We start from the raw sequence: 23,399 nt of genomic DNA, 5'->3' as shown, positions 1-23,399 counted from the left end.
TACTTGGGATCCTTATCCAAAGTTCATAGCATGTTAAATTCACATGAACGCCATGAAGAAAATACAAGGTACATAAATATATACCCAATAGCGCCCAAACCGCCATCAAGTATTGGCATAAACTGTAAAGAAAGCGTATAACAGCACATAAAACCCTTCGTAAAGATGTCTGGTCCCAGATTACATACGGCAAGGGGAATGAAGGAAACTCAAATGCCTCGAAAACACACGTGGCTAATTAACAGACTGCCACCGAAAACTCTAATTATCTCAATAACACAAAACCAAGAATACTCTCAGATAACACAAAACCAAGAATATCGACTCATAATCCCGACGCTCTACTTATGACGCCTAGACCCACCGGCTCCACCGCGCAACACCACCACCGTGACCCGGACGAGAAATAGGAACCGGCTCGAACGCAAAGCGCTTCCGGCAAGGAGAGGAGGGCTTAAGACTCACCTGCTTTCATCACGCGCATGCGCTAACCTTCGCGCATACGTCTACAGAACCAGTGTCGGGCATCTTGCCAACCACTTCCGCATCTTCTTGCCAACCCCGTATACAGGCATGACACCTTCCAGATCAGCAGTCCAGTTGAGTCCTTTTGGCAGCACAGCAGTTCTTCTGGCAGAGCGTCAGTTATAGGTCCAGTGGTGTCTGATTGTTGGGCATCAGAGACACAGTACATATACCCAAAAGGTCCTCCTTTCATTCAAGCCCTGTCTGCCAGGCTATCTATGGGGGCTAATCAGCCCTCTGTGTGGGGACAGCTTACATTACCTATTCTGTGAATTGTTAGCTCCTCCCTTCCAACATGCCCAGGCAGGGCCATCAGAATGAAGATGTATATAGATGGGTATTCAGACACACCTATACTTCCTTTGTTTGTGGCTGTCTAGAAGAGATGCAGAAAGTGTAGCTGTCACCCAACCCAGTTATGTATTGGAGACAAGCTGCAAAGTGCACAGAACAGTAAGTGCAGAGAAATGTCCACCTTCTTAAAGTGGCATTTCCAAAACAGTAATGTTAAATCCAACTTCACTAGTAAGGGAGATTTATCATTACCATTCCAAAGATATAAAACATGAAGTAGCTACTCCTTTCTGATCAGGAATTGCCACTTAAAAGTGTATAAGAGAGTTTGAGGCTTGGCAAGTAGTTGTATATGCCAAGTCGAAGTGGCAGTAAACTTCACACACATTCACTGCAATGCAGCCCTGAGATGGATGAAAGGCTAATTCTGTAGGTGACACAATCTGTGCTGCAGGCCAACTAGTAACATTTAACATACAGGTCCTGGGTATATGATGTACCACTTTACAAGGGACTTATAGATAAATTAAAAATGCCAATCATGCATACACAAATTACACAAATGTTTTGGGAAGAAGCACATGCACTTTGGCACTTGTCAGCAGTGGTAAAGTGCTCAGAGTCCTAAGGCCAACAAAACAATTTAGCAAAATGTGGAGGTCAAAAGCAAAACGTTTGGGGGAAGACCATCCTAAGGATTACCGATCTAACAGCTGGTGATGATTATTCTGATGTATCTGGTGTGGGAGCTGGGTGTGGATCTGAGTTCCACCAACCACTAGTTAGAGTCCATGGTAAGGTGTTCTTGTCAAAGATCACTACATCTACCATGTTCATGTATAATGCAGGGTTGTCATTCAGTCTTTTAGAGGACTCAGCATGGCACAGCATGATGAAGGCTTGCAGGCGTAGCCAGTGTTGATCAATCACAACATTTGTAATATTAAATATCAGTTGCTACTTGAGTTTTGCTGTTGCATCCAGGAGACAACTGAAGCTTGGCCAGGGGCTTAAAAGTCTAATTCCAATAGGTAAGACTTTACTTTGCAGGGCAAGGAAATCTGAGGCCACAAACAAAGCAGGAATTGACCTCAGATTCAGAGAGCGGTGAAAAATAGTTAGTAAGCTTATATTTGGAAACAAAATGGTTGCATTTTTGTCATATATATTTAAAGTGTTATTCGAGCGATTGTTTGTATTGAGTTCAGGGGCCATATTGTTGATCATGGTTCCTTGGTACCAAAGAGCACTTACTATGACTGTCACATTGTTCTTTTTGGTCTCTGTAAGTAGTACTGCACTATGAGTCTGTAAGATGTGTCTGAATCTGTGCTTGTAATTGTGAAATGTGTATAACGTTTTATTTTTACACCCAGTTTCTTTAAAGTAGAATTTCAGTCTTAAATATAGAAATGAGAATCTACTTGGAAGGGGAAGAACGGCAAAATGAGAGAAATTGGAAAGAAGAATTCGGTGAAAAAAGGGGTTACATTCAACTTTAAAATGTATACGCCATGTGCAACTGCATGGCCTTCTTTTTGACTGCCTGCATTACATATAGCTCTGTTTAAAAGTTGCATTGAAATATTGCAGAAAAATGCACTATTGTATGATCATTGTTTAAGAGTTTTCTTGAGTGGAATCAACATCCCTGGAAATGATAGGTGCATTCCATTAATAACAATTTAGAACCTCTGGAGTTTTAGCAAATTTATATAGGAATTGTGCTGAAATACGCCACAATTGTCCAAAGATTTCAAACATTTTCTAAGGAGTGGGGGGTCATCCAACCGCCCTCCCCCCTCAATGAAGGTGGGCACCCTCTATTCTTCCTTTCACGCTGTGTGTGGGTAGGCATTTAAGTCCTACCCCTTTCAGAATTCATCATTCACTTCTTAAGTATATTTTACCTTGGTTACTGCAAACTTGTAAATGCTATCTTCATTTTTCAATGTGAATAAAATATTCTTGTTTTTGTTTCACATTTGTAAGTAGTGTTCAGCAGAGCTTGGGCTCTTGACATTTCACATTGTTCAGCAAAGTGCACACTGCCAGAGAAATAGCAAAAAAGATCAAATATAAATAACTCTACATTTACATGTAATTGTATTTCTTCTCTGGCAGACATTTAACTACTGGATTTATCTGACGTGTGCCCAGGGGAGACAAGTGCTGTTCGCGCCCCTCTACGTGATAATAAACAATCATTTTCAGTGCTTTCAAACAACCATTCAAACGCCTCTTAAATGGTCAATTTACTTTCATTTTACCTGTCGAAAAATGGCAAGATTCATACAGCTTCACGCAGACAGCTATCGTGAATCAAATAAAGAAAACGTACCGTTCTGTTTGTGTTCTGTCAGGGTACATAAAATGATGTCTGGGATTTTAATGTCTCTATGGATTAGGGTGCATTTATTTGTTCTTGTCTCTGCTGTGTTTCGGAAAGGTGGGACTAGACTGCAAGTATTGGAATACAGAATTTACTGTGATTTCACAGATCCAAACAGCTACTTTAAATGCTTTCTGGGCGGAACACTTTTGGACTGTATTAGGCAGACTACTGTCTTAAATAGTTAAAGCTCTATTTTACCAACTTAAGACAGTGGTAAATGGTTGCTTGTCACAGCAACTTTAAAGGCATATGTTGTTTTTGACTGGAAATGTAGCAGTTTTTGTTGAGAGGCCTAAATTAAACAGAAGTACCTAACACAATAACATATACAAACCAACATAACAAGACAATTTTTCTCTTAAATGCAAAGACATTTCATACTCCTAAGCCCGTTTTTGCTATTTGATGTACTTCATGTCTTCATATCATTTGTTTTTCACATCGGGTACCCTCCTCAAATTTGTGTCCTTATTTTCGAACATTCTGGGGATGCTAAAGGCAGTGCCAGTTTAACGCATGGGCACGCTGGGCAGTTGGTTGGGGACCCATGAACCAGTGGCATAGCTAAACTAATTGCCACCTAGGCGATCCCTGAGTTTGCCGCCCATGCAGGTAAGAGAGGGGGTGAGGGGTGTTGACTGACGACTTGTTCCTGGGGGCAAGGTGGGTGGCAGTAAACAGATGACTTGTTCTCGGCAGGGCGGTGGTAGTCGTCAGATGATTTGCTCACCTCAGTCTCCCCCAAAAAGAGTGCCGCCCTCGACCACTCCCTAGCTACGCCCCTGCCATGAGCATAGGGGCCCCACGCTAATCTATTTTATCGATAATTTACATTTTAATTCCTGTGGGTAGTTGTGTAGGCAGGGCCCAGTGCACTACTTTCCCCGGGGACTATAATGCTGTTAAGACGGCCCTGGCTAAAGGTACACAGGGTTTGTAGATTCCCCTAAAGAGAAAATAGTCGAAGTGTAGCTACATTTTTGTTATTTTGGGAAACATGGGAAAAAAGATCTGTGCAAGAAATGGTAGTTTTGTTTCTAAAAATGCCTTCTTCAAAAGAATAGCTGAGCTAAGATCACCATTTTCTAAACTTTCAGGAACAAAGAGAGCTGCATCAAAAAACTATTTTCTTAGCACAGTTTTGGCATTTTTTTAAAGAGGTAGTCCATGTATTCAATTTTTTTGAAGTGGGAACATTGGAGGGTTGTGTGGGTGGGCCTGGCACCCATGAATGGAAAGGCATAACAACACAAATTAGACAGGTCAATATTTTCCATTCAAACCCAACCCCTTTTCTACAATTTGGATAAGTGTATTTTGGATCTGGGCTCAGCAAACCCGTCCAAACCTAGATATTTCTGAAACGTAGACTCCTTTCTGAAACGTAGACTCCCGTCGGAGTCCCGAGATGTGTAAATTATTTGGTTATTGCAAGGTATTTTTACCTAGTACCCGTTGCAAATCTCAAACTTTGGCAAAACACATTTCCCTCAGATTTATGTGAGAGAAAGTCCCGGAATCTACAGGGATCCCCAAATTTTCTACCACCTGACAGTCAATGGTTCAAACCAGGGGACAATAGGAATTCTTTTCACAAAGAGCTCACATTGTCTTGTCTCGATGCGTTCCTGCATCGGGCATAAAGCCCGCCACTCATGTGGGGCAGCATTTGTAACAGGACATGTGTAAGAACGCTGTTTGGTAGGAGTTTTTTTGATCCTTCTGAATCCGGAATTTGCATGATTTTAGGAAAAGGTTAAGGTTTGTAGTGCACAGTTCGCAAGAAAACGTTGTAAGATCCACACAAGGCACACCACCTTACGCTCCCAAGGATGTCTAGTTTTCAAAAATGTCTAGGATTCCTAGGTGGCTGCTGATCCTGGGCCCAAATACTGCAACAACTCCTGCTACTGATGTCTCCATGTAGCATTATGGAGCCTTTTGTATTGCTGTCGCTTAGGTCTATCTAACAAGTGTGGTCGTTTTTTTATTGTGAGAAGTGTGGAAACACAGGGTAATAAAAATGTTTTAAATACCAGCAGATTCTGGAAGTTTCTGTCACAGATGTAAATGAATGATTTTAATCAATTATTATTATTATTATAATTAATTATAATTAATTTTGTATTATAATTAATTTTATAAAGCGCTCAGCTACCCGTAGGTTTCCCGGCGCTAAAACCAAAAATGAGGGGGGAGAGGCAGAAGAGGATTATTAGATGTTAAATAACCATGTTTTTACCTGTCTACGAAATCTAAGATAATTGGGTTCAGTACGTAACTGAAGGGGAAGGGAATTCCAGAGAGAGGGGGCAAGCCAAGCAAAAGAGCGGCCACCCATTCTGGCCTTTTTAATTCTCGGGACTGAAAATAGGTGTTGGCCGGATGATCGCAGAGTGCGGGAGGGACAGTATTGCTGTACCAAAGAGTTAAGATAAGCTGGGGCTAGACCGGTGTTTATTCTGTGCATGATGCAGAGGGCCTTGAATTTTGACCGGTTTTCAATATGAAGCTAATGCAGAGTACGGATGGAGTTGGAAGTAGGGGATGTAGCCGGGAGTTTGCACAGTAGTCGCGCTGCCATATTCTGGACAGTCTGCAGCTTGCGGATCACCTCTTTACCGGCTCCCAGGAGAAGGATATTTCCGTAGTCCAGTCTAGATGTAATTAAGGCCTGGACCACGGTTTTCTGAGTGTCCAGGGGAAGCATCCATATGATCTTGCGTAACCATTTAATGATGGTGATACAGGTGGAGGAGGTTTTGATCACAGGATTCTTCATTGATAGTTGGTCGTCGAAAATGACGCCGAGGTTGCGTGCAGTTTTGGACGGGGTGGGTAAAGTGCCCATTTGAGAGGGCCAGTGTTGTGGTCCCCAAAGGGTGGTGTTATGACCAAACATAAGAAGTTCTGTTTTTCCCCCGTTCAGTTGCAATTTATTGTCCAACATCCAGGCTGCGATGTTGTTCAAACCTGTGCAAAGGGAAGAGGAAGAGGAGTGAGAGTCAGAGGAGAGAGAGTAGATGATTTGGGTATCATCGGCGTATGAGTAGATAGTGAGCCCGGCTTGTTCCGCAATAGTCGCCAGAGGTCTGACATATAAATTGAAGAGCAAGGGGCTCAAGATGGAACCCTGCGGAACACCATGCGCCGATGTGAGGGTTTGAGAGGCAGATGAAGAGGAGAAAACCTGACAGGTTCGGTTTGAAAGAAAACTAACAAACCAGTTGAGAGCTGTACCGGTGATGCCAGAAGATCTAAGGGCATTGATAAGAATAGGGTGGGAAACGGTGTCAAATGCGGCACTCAGATCAAGCAAAATGAGTGCCACGGTTTCCCCCCTATCTACTCGGGATTGGATGTTTTCAGAGACCTCTAATAGAGTAGTTTCTGTAGAGAAACATGATCTAAAACCTGATTGGGATGGATGTAGAATTCTATTTGCTTCAACATGGGTAGATAGTTGGGAATTGGTGTGTTTTTCCATGATTTTTGAAAAAACCGGAAGAAGGGAAATGGGGCGAAAATTGTATGTAAATGTATGTAAATGTATTGCGACTTATATAGCGCACGTATCACCCGAAGGCATCAAGGCGCTTGCTTAGGGAACCCGTCCTGGTATTCCCCTGTGAGATACCCCGGCAGGGTATCCACAAGGTGAAAGCCAGGCATCCCACCGCGAGGGGCCGTAGTGGAGATTAAGCAAGCTATTGCCCAGAGTCGCAGAGTGTGACCCCGTGAGTCGAGTAGGCACCGGAGCGAGAATTGTCGAGTCCGTGGAATTTTTGAGCCCGAGACCCGCCTTAGATGGGGTACCAGGATCAGCGTTTGCCTTTTTTAGCAGAGGCACTATCATTGCATGTTTCCATGCAAAGGGTACTGTGGCTTCTCTTAGAGAGGTATTGAGAAGATCCATAATGAGTGTAAGGGAAGAATTGTCCAACCTTTTTAGTATTTGTGGGGAAGAGGGTCCAATGGGGAACCGGATTTGATTTTGCTGATGATATCAGAGAGAATCGTGATGTTAAATGGAACCCATGTATCGATCAATTGTGAAGCAGTAGAACAGGTTTCCCATGGAGTACTGGAATCACAGGAGAGCGTAAGCGTGGATAGTGTGGGGGGGTCGGCTGGGCAGGAATATGGGACTTATCCTCTGGAATCGTACGGTCTGGATGTAGGATTGGGGCAAGTGGAGGTAGTGGAGAAAGAGGGGGGGAAGGTTTCTCAAAATTGGAGTAGATGGTATCAATTTTGGCGATGAAATATTCAGCCAATGTATTGCATTGTGCGGTATCAAGGCATGGTGGTTTGGGCTGACACAGTGCGCCTGATAGCTTCTGTACTGCCTTGAAAAGAGCTTTCGGGCGATTTTGTGCCTCCAGGATAGTTGTGTTGACGTGTTCAGTTTTCGCAATTTTACATAAGGAGTGGTATTTCGTTAAAGCAGCTTTGTAAATTTGCTTAGAACAGAGGTCATATTTGATGCGCCATTTGCGTTCAAGGTTTTTGCAGATGGTTTTTTCTTTTTTTAAGGCATCTGTGAACCAGGGTGCAGGCGGTTGATGGAGATTGTGCTTTTGCATGCGTTGGGGAAGGCATGCATCGACAGCCTGTGCTAACCAAGCATGTATAACCTCAGTTGCTTCAGTGCTAGTTATTTCCGAGAGAGGTCTAGTTTTCTCAAGGTGGGAGGTAAGTTCGTTAATGTCTAATTCATTCCAGTTTCTGGATGGTCTGGGTTCAGAAGGGTTAGGGGTAGTGTTGAGTTGACGACCAATGGTAATAGTAAAGGTCACCAAAAAATGATCAGACCATATAATAGGTAAGGAGGTCTTACAGTCGATTGTGTCTAAATTAGAGAGAATGGGGTCCAGAAGGTTCCCTGCTTTATGCGTAGGACCAGAAATATGTAGAGTAATGTAAAGAGCAGCCAGGTCCTGTAGGAGATTGCTGCTGCTAGAGCAGCAAGGATCATTCAGGTGTAAATTGAGATCTCCAATAATTGAGAAGTTAGTGGAGTTCTGAATTAGTGGTGCTAGGTACTCAGGAAGCGAGGCAGCCCATGAACTCGCTGGGCCGGGGGGGCGATAAATGAGCAACCCGGATAGAGTAAAATTGGGAGACAGCGAAAGCTTAAAAAGACCTGCCTCGCTGTTAGGTAATACAAAGTCTTCCCATTTACAAGAGTAGCGTCTGTAAACTATGGCTATTAGGAAAAGGAAAAGGATGAATGGTCCAGGGTATTGTGGGTAAGTGAGTGGGGTCAATGCATGTTATACCACCCTACACTCCTCGGGTGTTCAGTGAGTAGTAACAGGATCAAAGAGAAATACTAATAACAGTGTTGGAATCATGAACCAACTATTTAGTGGTAGTGAGTTGTAAAGCAACGTCAAGGCACCAACCATGTTAAGGTCCATTCACATGCCTTTTGTGTGCAACCCACAAAGATATTTACACCACCAGCCACATGCCCAACACAAACAACACTCACATCAACAAACCACTGCCATTCAAGGGCCCATAACATTCATATGACCACAGGACTAAAACACTGATCACACTGCGACTCCTCCACCAGTCATCAGCCTACTAAGATAGACACACACCTGTAGAAAACCAATAAACAAGTTTCACCAGCCAACAGCCACACATACCACCGGCCGACAGCCACACACTTTGCCACCCAACAGCCAAACATTCCACCAGCCACCAGCTAAACATATCACCAGCCAACATCCACATATTCCATCACCCAACAGCCTCACAATTGCCACTGCATACATATCAGCAACCACTGTTGAGGGTTGATGTCACAACCAGAGTATTACTTCGGCCATGACCATCTGCCTTCTAACTACAGAAGAGTCCTAGGATAACAAACCTATGCTAAGCTTTGACTATGTGTTCATATTTGTATTTGTATTGTATTTCAGATTTATAAAGCGCACTGTAACCCTACAGGCATCCTGGTGCTTCGGTACAAATACTCCATCACCACACTTCTGCATAGCTAAAGGCTCTTCCGCCAAATTTTATTCACCAGAATAGTCGAGGAGGACCGAAGGCTCCATATGGGATTATACCAGTTGAACTTAGACTGAGACTGCAGCGGTATTGGTCCCATCCCATGAAGTGCCTTGAAAACAATGCACAGTGACTTAAATTGAATCCTCTTGTGTATCGGAAGCCAGTGCAGCTCCGACAATGCCAAGGATGTGGATGACAGTCGTGGTCTAGATAGGGCCAGTTTAGCCGCGGCCGTCTGTACTCTCTGGAGTCTCCCAATCAGGTACCTATGGGTTTCCAGCAGTAGCGCATTTCCATAGTCTAGTCAGCTCAGAATAACGCTCCTTACTATGTGTGCTGGCATCTGATATGGGAGTAGCGTCAGAATCCTCTGAGAACCCTGATCAGCGAAAAACAGCTTCCCACAATTTTATTGACTTGGGTTTCAAGGTTCAGTTTATCGTTAAAACTGACCCTAGGATTGCGTACCGTCGTGACTGGTAGCAAAGGTGTCTCCGTGGGAATGGGCCAAAAACCTGACAGGAGAGTTTGTCTAACCTGAAGTCCTAATACCCTGAGGGTGCCATGTGCATCATTACTAATGCCTCAGGCTGAGAAAGATTTTTTTTGCATGTGCCTATAGTGCACTCTCTGTACTAAGGGAATTTGGGTTTGATGGACAGGGTACTCAGTCAAAACATGGCACATGTTTCACCCACCATTATGTGCATTTCATTGACCGAAAGAGGATGAAGGTGACAAGCAGGCCACAAGTATGAGAATTGTGACTAGTGGTGGGTAGAGTGATCCGCCTTTTACCTACACGAGATCCCTATACAATCAAACCTAACTAAACTTTGAATATCTGTTCATGTCTGTCTCTCACCCATAGCCCTAATAATAGCACCTTTACTAACGCTTCTCCATTGGCGGCCTGCTGAGTCTCAGTAACACCAGTGTTTCATGAGCTTTTAGTACACTCACTGCACTAAATCCAACTCATTCCTGTGTGTGGAAGTAAGTTGTGAGTGTCTATGGGTGCACTTAGGGCCCAGTTGTCAGACAAAGCCTAAGGGAACCGGAATCATCAATCAACTCACTAGAAGATTACAAACGGCTCAGAGCTAGGCAGATCGACTCATCCTCAACCTCCATGAGAGAACTCACAATGCACCACTTTTCAGGGACCTCCACCAGATCCCAAGACTCAAACACGTTCATTACAATTAACTTACACACACACATTCAAGGCACTACACAATTTTGGCCCCACCAACTGAACAGTTACATATACTTCCACCAACCACCTAGGAGCATCTGCTCCACAGGACTCATACTCACACACATTCTGTGCATACACAGAACCAGATCAGGAGGACGGGTATTTACTTACATCACTCCTAAAGCATGGAATGGCCTCCCACTTCACATTAGAGCCTCCTCTAGTCCTTTTGAATTCCACAAGAAGTAGAAGACCTGGCTTTTCAAGTAACAAGCATAACATGGCAGGGCTACGCAAACACACATGCTCAGAACCAGGATATGCTTGCGGGTGATTGTGCACTTTATAAATGCACATAACAGTGTGATAAATCTGCCTTTGAAAACCGGGCAAAAAAAGCTGGGACTCTACTAAGTTCCTTAAAGAGGGCTTCTGGAAAGATTATGGGCGTTTGAGGTTCATAAAAAGGGTACTCAGTCAAAACATTTTGCATGGTCTGTCCACCACTATGTACAGGGCGTTCACCGCAATACACATACAACACATCAGCAGATCATCCGCCATGTTTTGATGGAGGAGAAAGGTGGCAAGCGGTCAAAAGCAAGACCAATATGTGCTGCTTTACTGGAGTCAGATTAGACATGAAAGCTCAAACCTGATACAGTAGGAAAAATTCTTGGATTAGACTTCTTGTTCCCAAATAAGATTAAAGAATTTTAAAAAGATACCCATCTAATCAAGTAAAGGGCCATGAAAGTATGTATCAATGAACAGCCATTTGGGGCAGATAATAACTCTTAATCTGTGTGCTACATTTCATGCAATTTCCCAGAACTTCATGTTTGTGTGGCACAAAGCGCCGCTAGTTGGAAACCACAGACCAGGCTGAAATGGGAACTGGGGACTGCCATACCTTTTTAAAATGTATTTCGTTTAAAGTGATTTGTTAAGTGCTCATACACCAGGTGGTTTCTTGGCGCTAAAGAGAGGACGGGTGCTGTCGCAAAATAGTGAGTTCAGTTATATGCCTGAGAGATAGCCAAGTTTTAAGTGATTTCCTGAATTGGGTGTAAGAGCTTGCCATTCACAGTTCGGGAGAAAGAAGTATCCAGATCTGAGGATCCAAGGTCGTGAATCTAAGGCCCTCATGTTTCTTTCGTTTGAAGGGATTGGGGGACAGCAAGTTCTTGTTAGAAGAGTGTGGGTCACGCAAAGCAATGTACTGCTGGAACTCTTAGGCGATAAAGGTAAGACCATGTCCTGAAAGAGCTTAATAGATGGTACAGCCTAGCGTGAATAGACAGCATTGGGACACAGGAAGCCAATGGAGGCTTTTCAGCAGTGGTCTCACATGTTGGTGTTTCGGCTGACCAAAGATTAGCCTAGCCGCTTTGTTCTGAACCAAATGCAGCTGATGCGATTGGTAAGCTGGTATACCATAATACAGAGAATTTGTGTAGTCAATACGCGAGATTACCAGGGCAAGGACGGCTTGAGTCAGGGCCTCTGTGGACAGAAATCTACAGATTTTTCGAATTTGTCGCAGATGAAAAAAACATTGGACCCCACTGAACAGATCTGAGCCTTCATTGTTAGATCCTTACTGAACACAATTCCCAGGCTTTTTACAGAACTAGTTGGGAGTGGGGGACTTCCCAGTAATGGAGGCCAGAAGTTCCAAGGGTTGGCTGACTCACCAGTGAGAATCACCTCGGTTTTGTTGGGGTTTAATTTGAGCTGATTTATATTCATCCAATCATTGTAGATTGGAAACTCACAACAGATGATGCAGATAAATCAATGTTAAACACCAGCTGAAGATAGTCGGCATAATGGAAAACAATAACCTCTCTTTTACGCAAAGCCAGAATCAAAGGTAAAATGTATAAATTAAAAAGAAGGGGTGAGAAGGAAGAGCCCTGTGGGACCCCGCAGGTCAATTTTCTTTGTTCTGCACAAATATTGGCACGGCAAACTGATTGGAAGCGGTTGTCGAGAAAGGAAGTGCTCCACTTCAACGGCAGACCCTGGATCCTGGCACAGCCAACATGGTCGATCAAAAGGTGGTCGTCGACCGTGTCAAAAGCGGCAGACAAATCCAGGCGCAACAGGGCCTGAGTAGTGCCCTGATCGGCCACCCTCTCATTTCTTCCAGGACTGCCTACATGACAGACTCAGTTGTATGTTTGGGTCTAAACCCTGCTTGATGAGAGTCCATTTAATAAGAATGCTCTACAAATGAACTGAGACAATTAGCAATGTGGACTTCCAAAATCTTGCTTAAATAAGGCAATAAAGAAATGGGGCAGTAATTACCAGGAACCAAAGGGTCTAAACTGGGTTTCTCAAGGATGGTGACAACTTCTGCTTTTTTTAATAAATCTGGAACAATCCCTTGAGCAAGGGAGTTGTTAAGAAGCAATAAGTGGGGGAGGGGTCTGGGAAGCATAGGAATGCTTCCTGAAGGATGTGAGGGGGGCAACTATCTGTAGTGGATCCAGAGCAGACCTTTTCAAGTAGGGCAAAATAAATGTCTTGAGTAATAAGAGGGATTTGATCTAAATGAGCGGGGTTTATGTAAGAGCCTGAAAAGACCAAGGGTTAGCAGGGTTTAGGAATACGGGGAACATCCTTTACAACGCAACTTTTACAACGAAGTGCCTTTACGACGCAACCATTACAGCGCAACTTTTACAACGTCTTGCGCTGGGGGGCGCTCTAGGATAGGGAATAGTTTCCAACACCTTCCCTACTATCCACGGGGACTGGAGTTGGAATAGTAAATTAAACTATTCACTATCCAGCGCCCCCCAACGCAAGTCGTTGTAACGACTTGCGTTGTAAAACTTGCTTCGTAAAGGCATGCGTTGTAATAGCATGCGTTGTAACGTCATACATCCAGGAATACTGGCCTTAATGATGGCAATTTTCTCAATGAAGAAAAACTTGAGAGAATTACACACAGTTTGGGATGGAACAGGTTTTGCCATGACCCGATCCAATGAAGCAAGTTTATCAACAATAGAGAATATGTCCTTAGCTTTGTTGGCTGAGTTTAATATTTTAAAGGAGAAATATTTTGCTTTGGTTTTATGGATAGCGGTTTTATAGTCTCTCAGTAGAGACACAAAAGCGGCCTTTTTGGCAGGGCAGTAGTCATGGCACCACTTGCGTTCAGCTTGTCTCACTGCAAGTTTCTTTGAATTTAGATCTGCGGAAAATCAGTTTTGTGCATCATGGGGCCTCCTTGTTTTAAGTTTCCTCAATCTACCCTACTATCTCTGGCCGAGTCCAGCCAAGTATTAATGTTTTCCGCTTCAGTGTGAGGAGACTCGTCTAGGGCAGTGGGGGCTGAAGTAGTTAACAAGGAACATTGGGGCATATTATCAATGACCGGTGTTAAAATTATCGCCGTTTTATCGGCAGGAAACTGCCGATAAAACGGTGATAATGGGCTTGATAATACGCCCTTGTTAATTCCCATAGAATCCCATGTTAACATCAAAACATGCGCTTCTATGGGAATTAACAAGGGCGTATTATCAAGCCCATTATCTCCGTTTTATCAGGAGTTTCCTGCCAATAAAACGGCGTAATATGCCCTAACATTCTTTGATGTCCACTTGACCCCAGTTTCTGGCCAAAAAATTACCTGGCAAAGGAATGTTAGTTGGACGGACATTGAGAATGACAAAGGTAATGTAGTGATGGTCTGACCATATACAAGGGTAAACTTGCAGGTGAGAAATTTCTAGGTTGGCGGTCCAGACCTGGTTTAAAATGTGCCTCTTGATATGCGTGGCTACCTTTACATGCTGAGTGCAATTCAGGCCCACTAAGAGTTCAGTGAATTCAATAGAGCAGGGACTTTCTCGTGCGTTGTAGGTCCAGAAGTTAAAATGCCAATAATCAAAATTCGGGAATGGTTAACCACCAATTAGGCTATCATATCACCTAGCAAGTGGGGGAATGTGGGGAAATGATGTGGGGGTCTGTAACATAGTACACATATGAAAGAAGAATGGTGAGATTCCAATTTTAATAGAAGGCTGTCGACTGATGGGATATCTACAGATAATAATGATGTACATTTGTGCTTCTGTTGAAATATTGCTGCAGCTCCTCCTCCAATTTTACCTGCAGGTCTATTAGCCTGGAGGATATAGTAATTGGAATTGCTGCAAGAATGTCAGGAGCAGATTCCATTGTCAACCATGTTTCGGAGAGGAGGAGGATGTCAGGTTTGTCAGCATCTAGAAAGTGAAAGATCTTGAGCTGGTGTTTCACCATTGAGCAGGTATTTAAATAGGAACTACTACTCTCCTGCCTCTGCCTCTTTCCTTGCTAAGACCAAACTCTGCATTGGAGATATTAATGGCTCTTTTGCTCTGCTCTAGGAATGTGTTTGTTTGGCAAATTGCAGATCCTACAGCCTTGTAGCGTCTTCCACAACAGATGAAGTAAAAGATCCTACTTCTTGCCCTAACATTCTTTGATGTCCACTTGACCCCAGTTTCTGGCCATAAAATTACCGGGCAAAGGAATGTTAGTTGGACGGACATTGAGAATGACAAAGGTAATGAAGTGATGGTCTGACCATATACAAGGATAAACCTGCAGGTGAGAAATTTCTAGGTTGGCGGTCCAGACCTGGTTTAAAATGTGCCCCTTGATATGCGTGGCTACCTTTACATGCTGAGTGCAATTCAGGCCCACTAAGAGTTCAGTGAATTCAATAGAGCAGGGACTTTCTCGTGCGTTGTAGGTCCAGAAGTTAAAATGCTAATAATCAAAATTCGGGAATGGTTAACCACCAATTAGGCTATCATATCACATAACACGTGGGGGAATGTGGGGAAATGATGTGGGGGTCTGTAACATAGTACATATATGAAAGAAGAATGGTGAGATTCACATTTTAATAGAAGGCTGTCGACTGATGGGATATCTACAGATTCTAATGATGTAAATTTGTGCTTCTGTTGAAATATTGCTGCAGCTCCTCCTCCAATTTTACCTGCAGGTCTATTAGCCTGGAGGATATAGTAATTGGAATTGCTGCAAGAATGTCAGGAGCAGATTCCATTGTCAACCATGTTTTGGAGAGGAGGAGGATGTCAGGTTTGTCAGCATCTAGAAAGTGAAAGATCTTGAGCTGGTGTTTCACCATTGAGCAGGTATTTAAATAGGAACTACTACTCTCCTGCCTCTGCCTCTTTCCTTGCTAAGACCAAACTCTGCATTGGAGATATTAATGGCTCTTTTGCTCTGCTCTAGGAATGTGTTTGTTTGGCAAATTGCAGATCCTACAGCCTTGTAGCGTCTTCCACAACAGATGAAGTAAAAGATCCTACTTCTTGCCCTAACATTCTTTGATGTCCACTTGACCCCAGTTTCTGGCCAAAAAATTACCTGGCAAAGGAATGTTAGTTGGATGGACATTGAGAATGACAAAGGTAATGAAGTGATGGTCTGACCATATACAAGGATAAACCTGCAGGTGAGAAATTTCTAGGTTGGCGGTCCAGACCTGGTTTAAAATGTGCCCCTTGATATGCGTGGCTACCTTTACATGCTGAGTGCAATTCAGGCCCACTAAGAGTTCAGTGAATTCAATAGAGCAGGGACTTTCTCGTGCGTTGTAGGTCCAGAAGTTAAAATGCCAATAATCAAAATTCGGGAATGGTTAACCACCAATTAGGCTATCATATCACCTAGCAAGTGGGGGAATGTGGGGAAATGATGTGGGGGTCTGTAACATAGTACACATATGAAAGAAGAATGGTGAGATTCAAATTTTAATAGAAGGCTGTCGACTGATGGGATATCTACAGATACTAATGATGTAAATTTGTGCTTCTGTTGAAATATTGCTGCAGCTCCTCCTCCAATTTTACCTGCAGGTCTATTAGCCTGGAGGATATAGTAATTGGAAGTGCGGCAAGAATGTCAGGAGCAGATTCCATTGTCAACCATGTTTCGGAGAGGAGGAGGATGTCAGGTTTGTCAGCATCTAGAAAGTGAAAGATCTTGAGCTGGTGTTTCACCATTGAGCATGTATTTAAATAGGAACTACTACTCTCCTGCCTCTGCCTCTTTCCTTGCTAAGACCAAACTCTGCATTGGAGATATTAATGGCTCTTTTGCTCTGCTCTAGGAATGTGTTTGTTTGGCAAATTGCAGATCCTACAGCCTTGCAGCGTCTTCCACAACAGATGAAGTAAAAGATCCTACTTCTACAGCAGTAAGATAACAACTTAAAGTTAAGGAGGCACATCAATCTTCCTGTGGTGGTCTGGAGATAGGCAATACATTGTTTGTTGCCAACTGAATCAGGTGGGTAGTCAACTTCTTATACCATGTGAGAGTTTTATGACATTAAATAGTTGAGGAACCTGGTCATTTTACCCACTTCACTCATATACTTGATATAATCAAGTATAGACCTGGGCTTGTGGACTGCTGCCAACTGATTCCAAACCATGACCATCATGAAGTGTAGTGAGTACTTATAATTCCTGCCTGTCTGAACAGTTGACAACCAGTGATTCACACTGCTCAGGACTTTTTTGAGCTTATCCTGAGAAAATCCTTTGCAGTGTCTCTAATTGTACAGAAAGCCAAAGTGTCTGCTTTTTACAATTCACTAACCAGATGAACTCATAAATAGAAGTTATAAACAAAAAGGTTATAACTTCTACAAAAGAGAGATTAGGCAAACTCCCATTCGATCTTCTCTCCTACTCCTAACGTGGAAGGGCAAGCTGTAGGATTTATTGTTGAGTCCTTCCCTGTATAAGCTCTCAAACTGAGCACATAAGCAGTAGAGCTTTCACACAGCATGTATATGTTGATGCCATAACAAGCTCTTTAATCCGGTATGTACTGCCTGAATTGCTGAACTAGTGTACAAGATCAAAGACTCATCACCCGCTATATTCTTTTCAGGAGTAAAAATCTGGAAACTTGGGAGTCAACTATTCCACAATAGGCTGAATTTTGGACACCCTGTCATGGTTTATGTGGTACTGCTGCAATACAATAGATGTACAGTTGAAATGCATCATACAATGCAAAATCAAAACCCGTATCTGCTCATGACCAGTGTGAGACTGGGTGTTGCCCAAACTTTACGATATGACCTGTTGGACCGTACAGTTGGTTTGTGCACTATTCCCATTTTCAGTGTTAGGCTCAACAATGTTTTCAACTCCCCCAGTGCAGTGTGCAAGCCCACATATATGCTCTAGAGTGAGGTGTCAGAGTGCCTCGATGCTCCATTAAAACTTTTTTGCATGCAAATGTGTAGGGTGCACAATTTGCTCAAGGAAATCTTCATCCAGAATAAGATGGACATAGTAGATAGGCAAAAAAAGTGCAGTACTGACCTTGTATGAAGCATCTGCAATGAGGAGGGGCAATTTGTTGCTGAATTAAAATAGGAGCCTGCCATGAGAGCATTCTGCCTGAGCTCTGTGTGATACTTACCTGTAGTCTGGATTGGTTTAGCATGTTACTGTCTCTCTACTGCACATATTGTGCTTTCACAGGGACATCACCACTGTCATGGCCAAGTTCTTCTGACCTGCTGGAAGATGAATAATCAATAATCAAAGGAACTCTGACTGAAAATCGCTTCCAGATTCTACTCCCTGACCTTCTCCATCAGAAGCTGTAGCAGTATCAGACCCTGCCTCAGAGCTCACCTTGATTATTTTAGTTACTGCCTTGGAAACAGTCATCCAGGAGACGGCCTCTCTGTTTTCTATCAAAACATTCTGGCCGAGGTAGACTGCTGCGTGTCTGTGCTATTAACTGAAAGAATGGATGGAATGAAATGCTTTGAGAATAAGAATGTACTAAAATGTCATAACTACAACAACAGTCTATAAAGGGGAAAAGCACTTATCCAAGTCAGCACTGCAGCAAGCATCGCCAAAAAGATTAACTCTGCAAAGAACCTCTCCAAAAAAGCTAAGAAAAAAAAAATGAAAAAATAGTCCAATTTGCAGCACACCATATAAGGCAATAGCACATTATGCCAAATGTTTCCCAATGCCAGCATACACTTGTTGGTGGGACATTCTTCTTGTGAAAGAGCAGAATGCTACTGAATCACGATGAAGTTCACCATGTGCACCACTTGCCCCTCTGCTTCCACCTTCCACAGCACAGGTCATTTTGTCAGTCCATGTCAGCCAGTGATCAGTTGCTGTGCCATTTAATTTTTACTTCTGCCTAGCACAGCCTCCATCATTGCGTAAATGGGTGAGAACACTACATTCATTTATCAGTTATTGTGCCATTCAACTGGCACTTCTACTAAGCATGGCATACATAATAGGGCAGTAGCTGAAACCACTTCAACCAACGATCACTAATTCAGCCATTTACATTTTGCTTGTGCCTACATCATCATACGGCAGTGTGTCAGCCCACTTCAGCCACTGATCAATTATTGTGCCATTAATTTTACTTATACCCATTGCAGCATATATCATGTGGAAATTGGTAAGCTGACTTCAGTCACTGATCAGTAATTGCGCCATTCACATTTTACTTCTATCCAGCACAGAATATATGGCTTGTGGTGTACCAGCTTCTGGATTGCTGTGCACCCCCAACCCATGAACCTGGATTTGTTTGAAAAAGACATTGCTGGAAAGTGGAGACTCTCTACTTTCCCGCGAAGCCTTCCTCAAATCTCAACTTGCCAGGTGATAGGATCTATCCTACTGGATACGTGTGGAGCTTCACTCACTCACTTTTACTGGCGCCATCTGATGGGATCTGTGATATCAGTACACCATATGACCTCCTGACTTTCACTGATAGGTGGTGGAAGTGGTGAGGGCTGATGTGGAAGTGATTCTATGTCAGTCTCCACATGAGCTCACATGTGAGAGTAAAGCCTTCGGAGGGAGCACCAGAACCTCTCCAACACCTCCCTAGGAGAAAGACCCGTTGACAACCTTCACACTAGGAGGGTTTGCAGAGGATGTCAACGGGCAATCCGCTGCATTAGAAAGGTAAAACTTAGGGCATATCACAACAAAACAGTAAAAAAGGGGTGCAACATAATAACCACAGTACAACAAAATATCACATTGCAATAATGCATTACAAGAACTTCGCAGCAAAAAAACATATCATCACCCCAACAAAATGCCACAAAATATTGTGCACAAATGTTCTTGTCACTTATAATCACCTACAGAATCCTGTATTAGTAATGCGCTGGTATAAGGTGTTTAGCGCAAGTACTGCCTGGAACTTACACCTATGACGTGAAATGGCACCAGTCAAAAATGTTTTGTAATCTAGGCCCTTGGCTCTAATTTGATGTTTTTCAGAATTAGGGCACAGTGTATTCCACTTGTTGAAATACATATTCTTCTACTTGAGATTTTTCTCCAGGCTCCCATTTATGCCACATATTAGGGATGAAATATTAGAATGGGGAGAATCTTGTAGTCAGCTATATCACAGCAGAATTTAATACATTTTACTTCTTTCTGACTTATTTTCCTTGTGTGAATTCCTCCAGTTTATATCTGGCAAAGTGACTTAATTTATTCCAATATTACTCTGAGTTAGTGCTTAATTTTCACTCTAAATGGATTTAAAACAAAAAAGGCAAACCTTGCATATTGTTTCGGAGGTGTGCTATCTGAAAATAACAATATTGAAGAAGATCCATGGAGAAATGGAGATGAGTGAGTAGGGTATTCTAAGATTCAAGGACAATACAGAGATGGTATAGCTCCCCATTTCCAGAATCTTCAATCAAGAGAATTAAGAGGAAGAGGAGAAACGTAGAGACAAATTTTGTCCTTAAGGTACAGTGGAGAACTTGACTTAGACGTCTTCATTGATCAGGTACATATATTTAAAAGCAATATAGCAAGAAACATGAGGTTAATAAAGAACATGCAAGGCAAGCTTTGCAGAATCAAACCGGTGGGATTCAGCAAATAGGAGAGATGCAAAATATCGAATCACTTTGAGTCTGGTTAAAAGTCCCTTGGAAAGTTCAAGTTGGAGGTAGTTTTCATGATCAAGTCTAAATCCATCTACAGCTGTTCTAGCTGAGATTCTGTTGGCAGGGGAGAAACAAGGCAGAACTTTCATTAACATTGTAAGCTGAATAAATTGGTCTGACAAAACATCTGCAAACTGATAGCTTTTCAACAATGGAGAATTTGTTGTCCATTGCATGTCAAAGCCGTCGCTCAATAATGATTTTGCCAGGTTGCCATTTAATGTCAAAGTTGGAAGATCTTATGGGCATTTGGATTGGAGTTCAACATTGAATTTGCATATGGGCACATGTTCAGTTGCGACTTCCACTGATTGAGCATCTTTAAAAGGCACTGATCAACCCCGTTCTCAGGTTAAGCTATCAGGTCAATGTACATCATGAAAAGAAACCAATTGGCATAACCAAGATCTTAGGCTTCTGATTGTAGAACATTAGATTCCCATGAAACAGCTGCAAATCATATCTACTTACTAGCTTGAAAAACTGCTTATGCTAGCTATCAGTGATACTTAAGTATAATCTATCCTTAACTGGCAAAGTTGGCTAGATGATTGTGAGGACCTTGGAAAACTGAATTAGTCCTCTGTGCCTTTTTCCCCAACTATATGTATCACCAGAAGATTGTGTCACACCTCAGTAAGCAGTTTTCTACTACCTCGCAATAGATGGAATTCTGACTACATTTTTCACAGTAGACAAAAGGCTTTTAGGTGTCTTTGCAATTGATGGACCACTACTTTTCTTTGATGTTTTCTGAAGCGTCTCTTCAGGTAGAGCTACAATTAAATTTTAACAATTTAATCAGATACTATTTCCAATTTTGAATTTTGCCACAGGATCTACAAAATCAGAGCTGTTAAAATTCATTTAGTGAAACTCTCACATAGGCAGTAAGCTGCTTTTGGCCAATATGTGTCTATTGCACTGTTCAGGTCCTTACTAATGTTTTTTTATTATTATTGTACATAGTTTTAGCATTGCACTAAGATCGCTTTTCTTCCTCTTTGGAGCAGTCCCCGTTCCACCGCGGCGTTTGCCGTTTGAGTAGAGGGCCCTGTCTTGGCTCCCCCATGTATAAAGGAGGTCTGTCCTGACTGCTTCTGCTATTCCTACTTCGTGGTCAGAGGTCTAATTTCCTGCATTTTCCTCCCCCCATCTGACAGCTGTGGGCTATTTAGGGCCATAACTGGCGTGGACACCCCCAGGACCCCTGCATCCTTCCCCACGGTCGGCCATCACGAAAGATACCTTCATGCACCAGCTTTACTACTCGAGCACAGAGTTAAGGAAAATTAGGGCACAATTCACTGCCACATGTACCCAGATCTCAGGCAGTTTGCATGCCCCAGTCTCAAACCTTGAGGGCCTCTATTCTTGTAAAATGTGTGTAATTTCAGTTGCACTCCTTCTCTACCAAAAGTCTCAGGAATCAACCACAGAGGTCAACAGCCTGAATTTTAAGGCTTACATTGAAATGCACGCTCAATTCCTAAACACACATTAGAGTTATGGAATTCGGTGGACATTCAGCAGCCCTCCCAGACATTTCACTGGCCTTTCACCTTGACTATAAATTAATTAGGCAGGACAGAGGGAAAAAAAATAGGAAGGGGTATTCCAATAGCCGCTCGCAATCGGATAAAAGTCACCTTTTTGGAGTCGCACATCACAGAGTGGACAGAAATCTGTATTTTTAGACTAGAAACACCTGGGAAAGGAACAAGGAGTGGGGCACTTTTATATAGATCCCAGGGGAAAAGATTGATTTTAGTAATACATTTATGGAATGCCTAGCCCCCTACATCCTTGCCAGAGATATTTTCCTACTGGAGGGGACTTTAACCACAGAACCACATAGCACTCATTTACATATGGATTTAGAATCCTTAGGCCTGTACCAAAAGGGTATAGGACCTACACCTATAGCAGGCCACACATTGGACTTACTGTTCACTAACAAACCAAACATTTGGGTTTACCCCCCTACCCATTGGTCTGGTCAGATCACTATGCCATCAAATTCCACTTCCAAGCAGCAGTATCTCCTGAGATCAGGACCACAACTCCCGAATTAAGTGGGTCATGGAGGAAAGTTGACCTGGCCACTTTCACCTCATATTTTCTTCCCCCTCCCACAATGGGCCAGAACAATCTGAACAAGGCCTTACTAGCTTTAGAGAGTGCCATCTTATGAACATTAGATAAGATGGCCCCTCCTACAATAAGTGAGCCTATGCATAAGATCAGGCTGGCATCATAGTTCACTGACTCTTTGAAGACTGAAAAGATTGCTTGTGGGAAACTGGAAAGTAAATGGAGGTCTTCAAAAAAGAACAAAGACAGACTAACCTATGAAATGGCCCTTAGAAGCTATCTTGACAACATCAAAACTGCTATGAAAGCACATATTGTAAATAGAATCGATAATGCAGCTAATTTGCTGAAAGAACTGTATAAGATTTAGAGCACTTGACATGAGCATCAGTTACATTATACAAGGATACATTCTTTTTTTGGTAGGTACAGGGAGATTAAGTGATTTTTGCCCAGACTCACAGGATGCTGAGCAGATGCCGAGACTCAAACCTGGTTCCCCAGTTCCAAAGTCAACAGCTCTGACCGTTATGCCACATCATGGGTAGGAACTGTTCCCCCCTTGCTAATTGAGGAGTTTACTGCGGTGACACAAGATGAAGTTATCACCCTGATACAGTGGAGTTAAGTCTGGATCTCCAGAAGACTTTGCAACTCTATATTTTATATCCACTGTGGACCCCGGCCTTCCTTGTAGGCTCACTGATCTGTTCCATCTGTTCCATCCCTTGTTGAACCCGGAATCAGTTCTAGCTAGATTGAAATTGGCTAGGCTTAAACCCATCCTTAAAAAGCTGGGAAATGTAAGACCCAAT

Source organism: Lissotriton helveticus, chromosome 11 (genome assembly GCF_964261635.1).
Source record: "Lissotriton helveticus chromosome 11, aLisHel1.1, whole genome shotgun sequence".
Lineage (NCBI taxonomy): Eukaryota > Metazoa > Chordata > Amphibia > Caudata > Salamandridae > Lissotriton > Lissotriton helveticus.
This window is presented reverse-complemented; position numbering follows the sequence as displayed.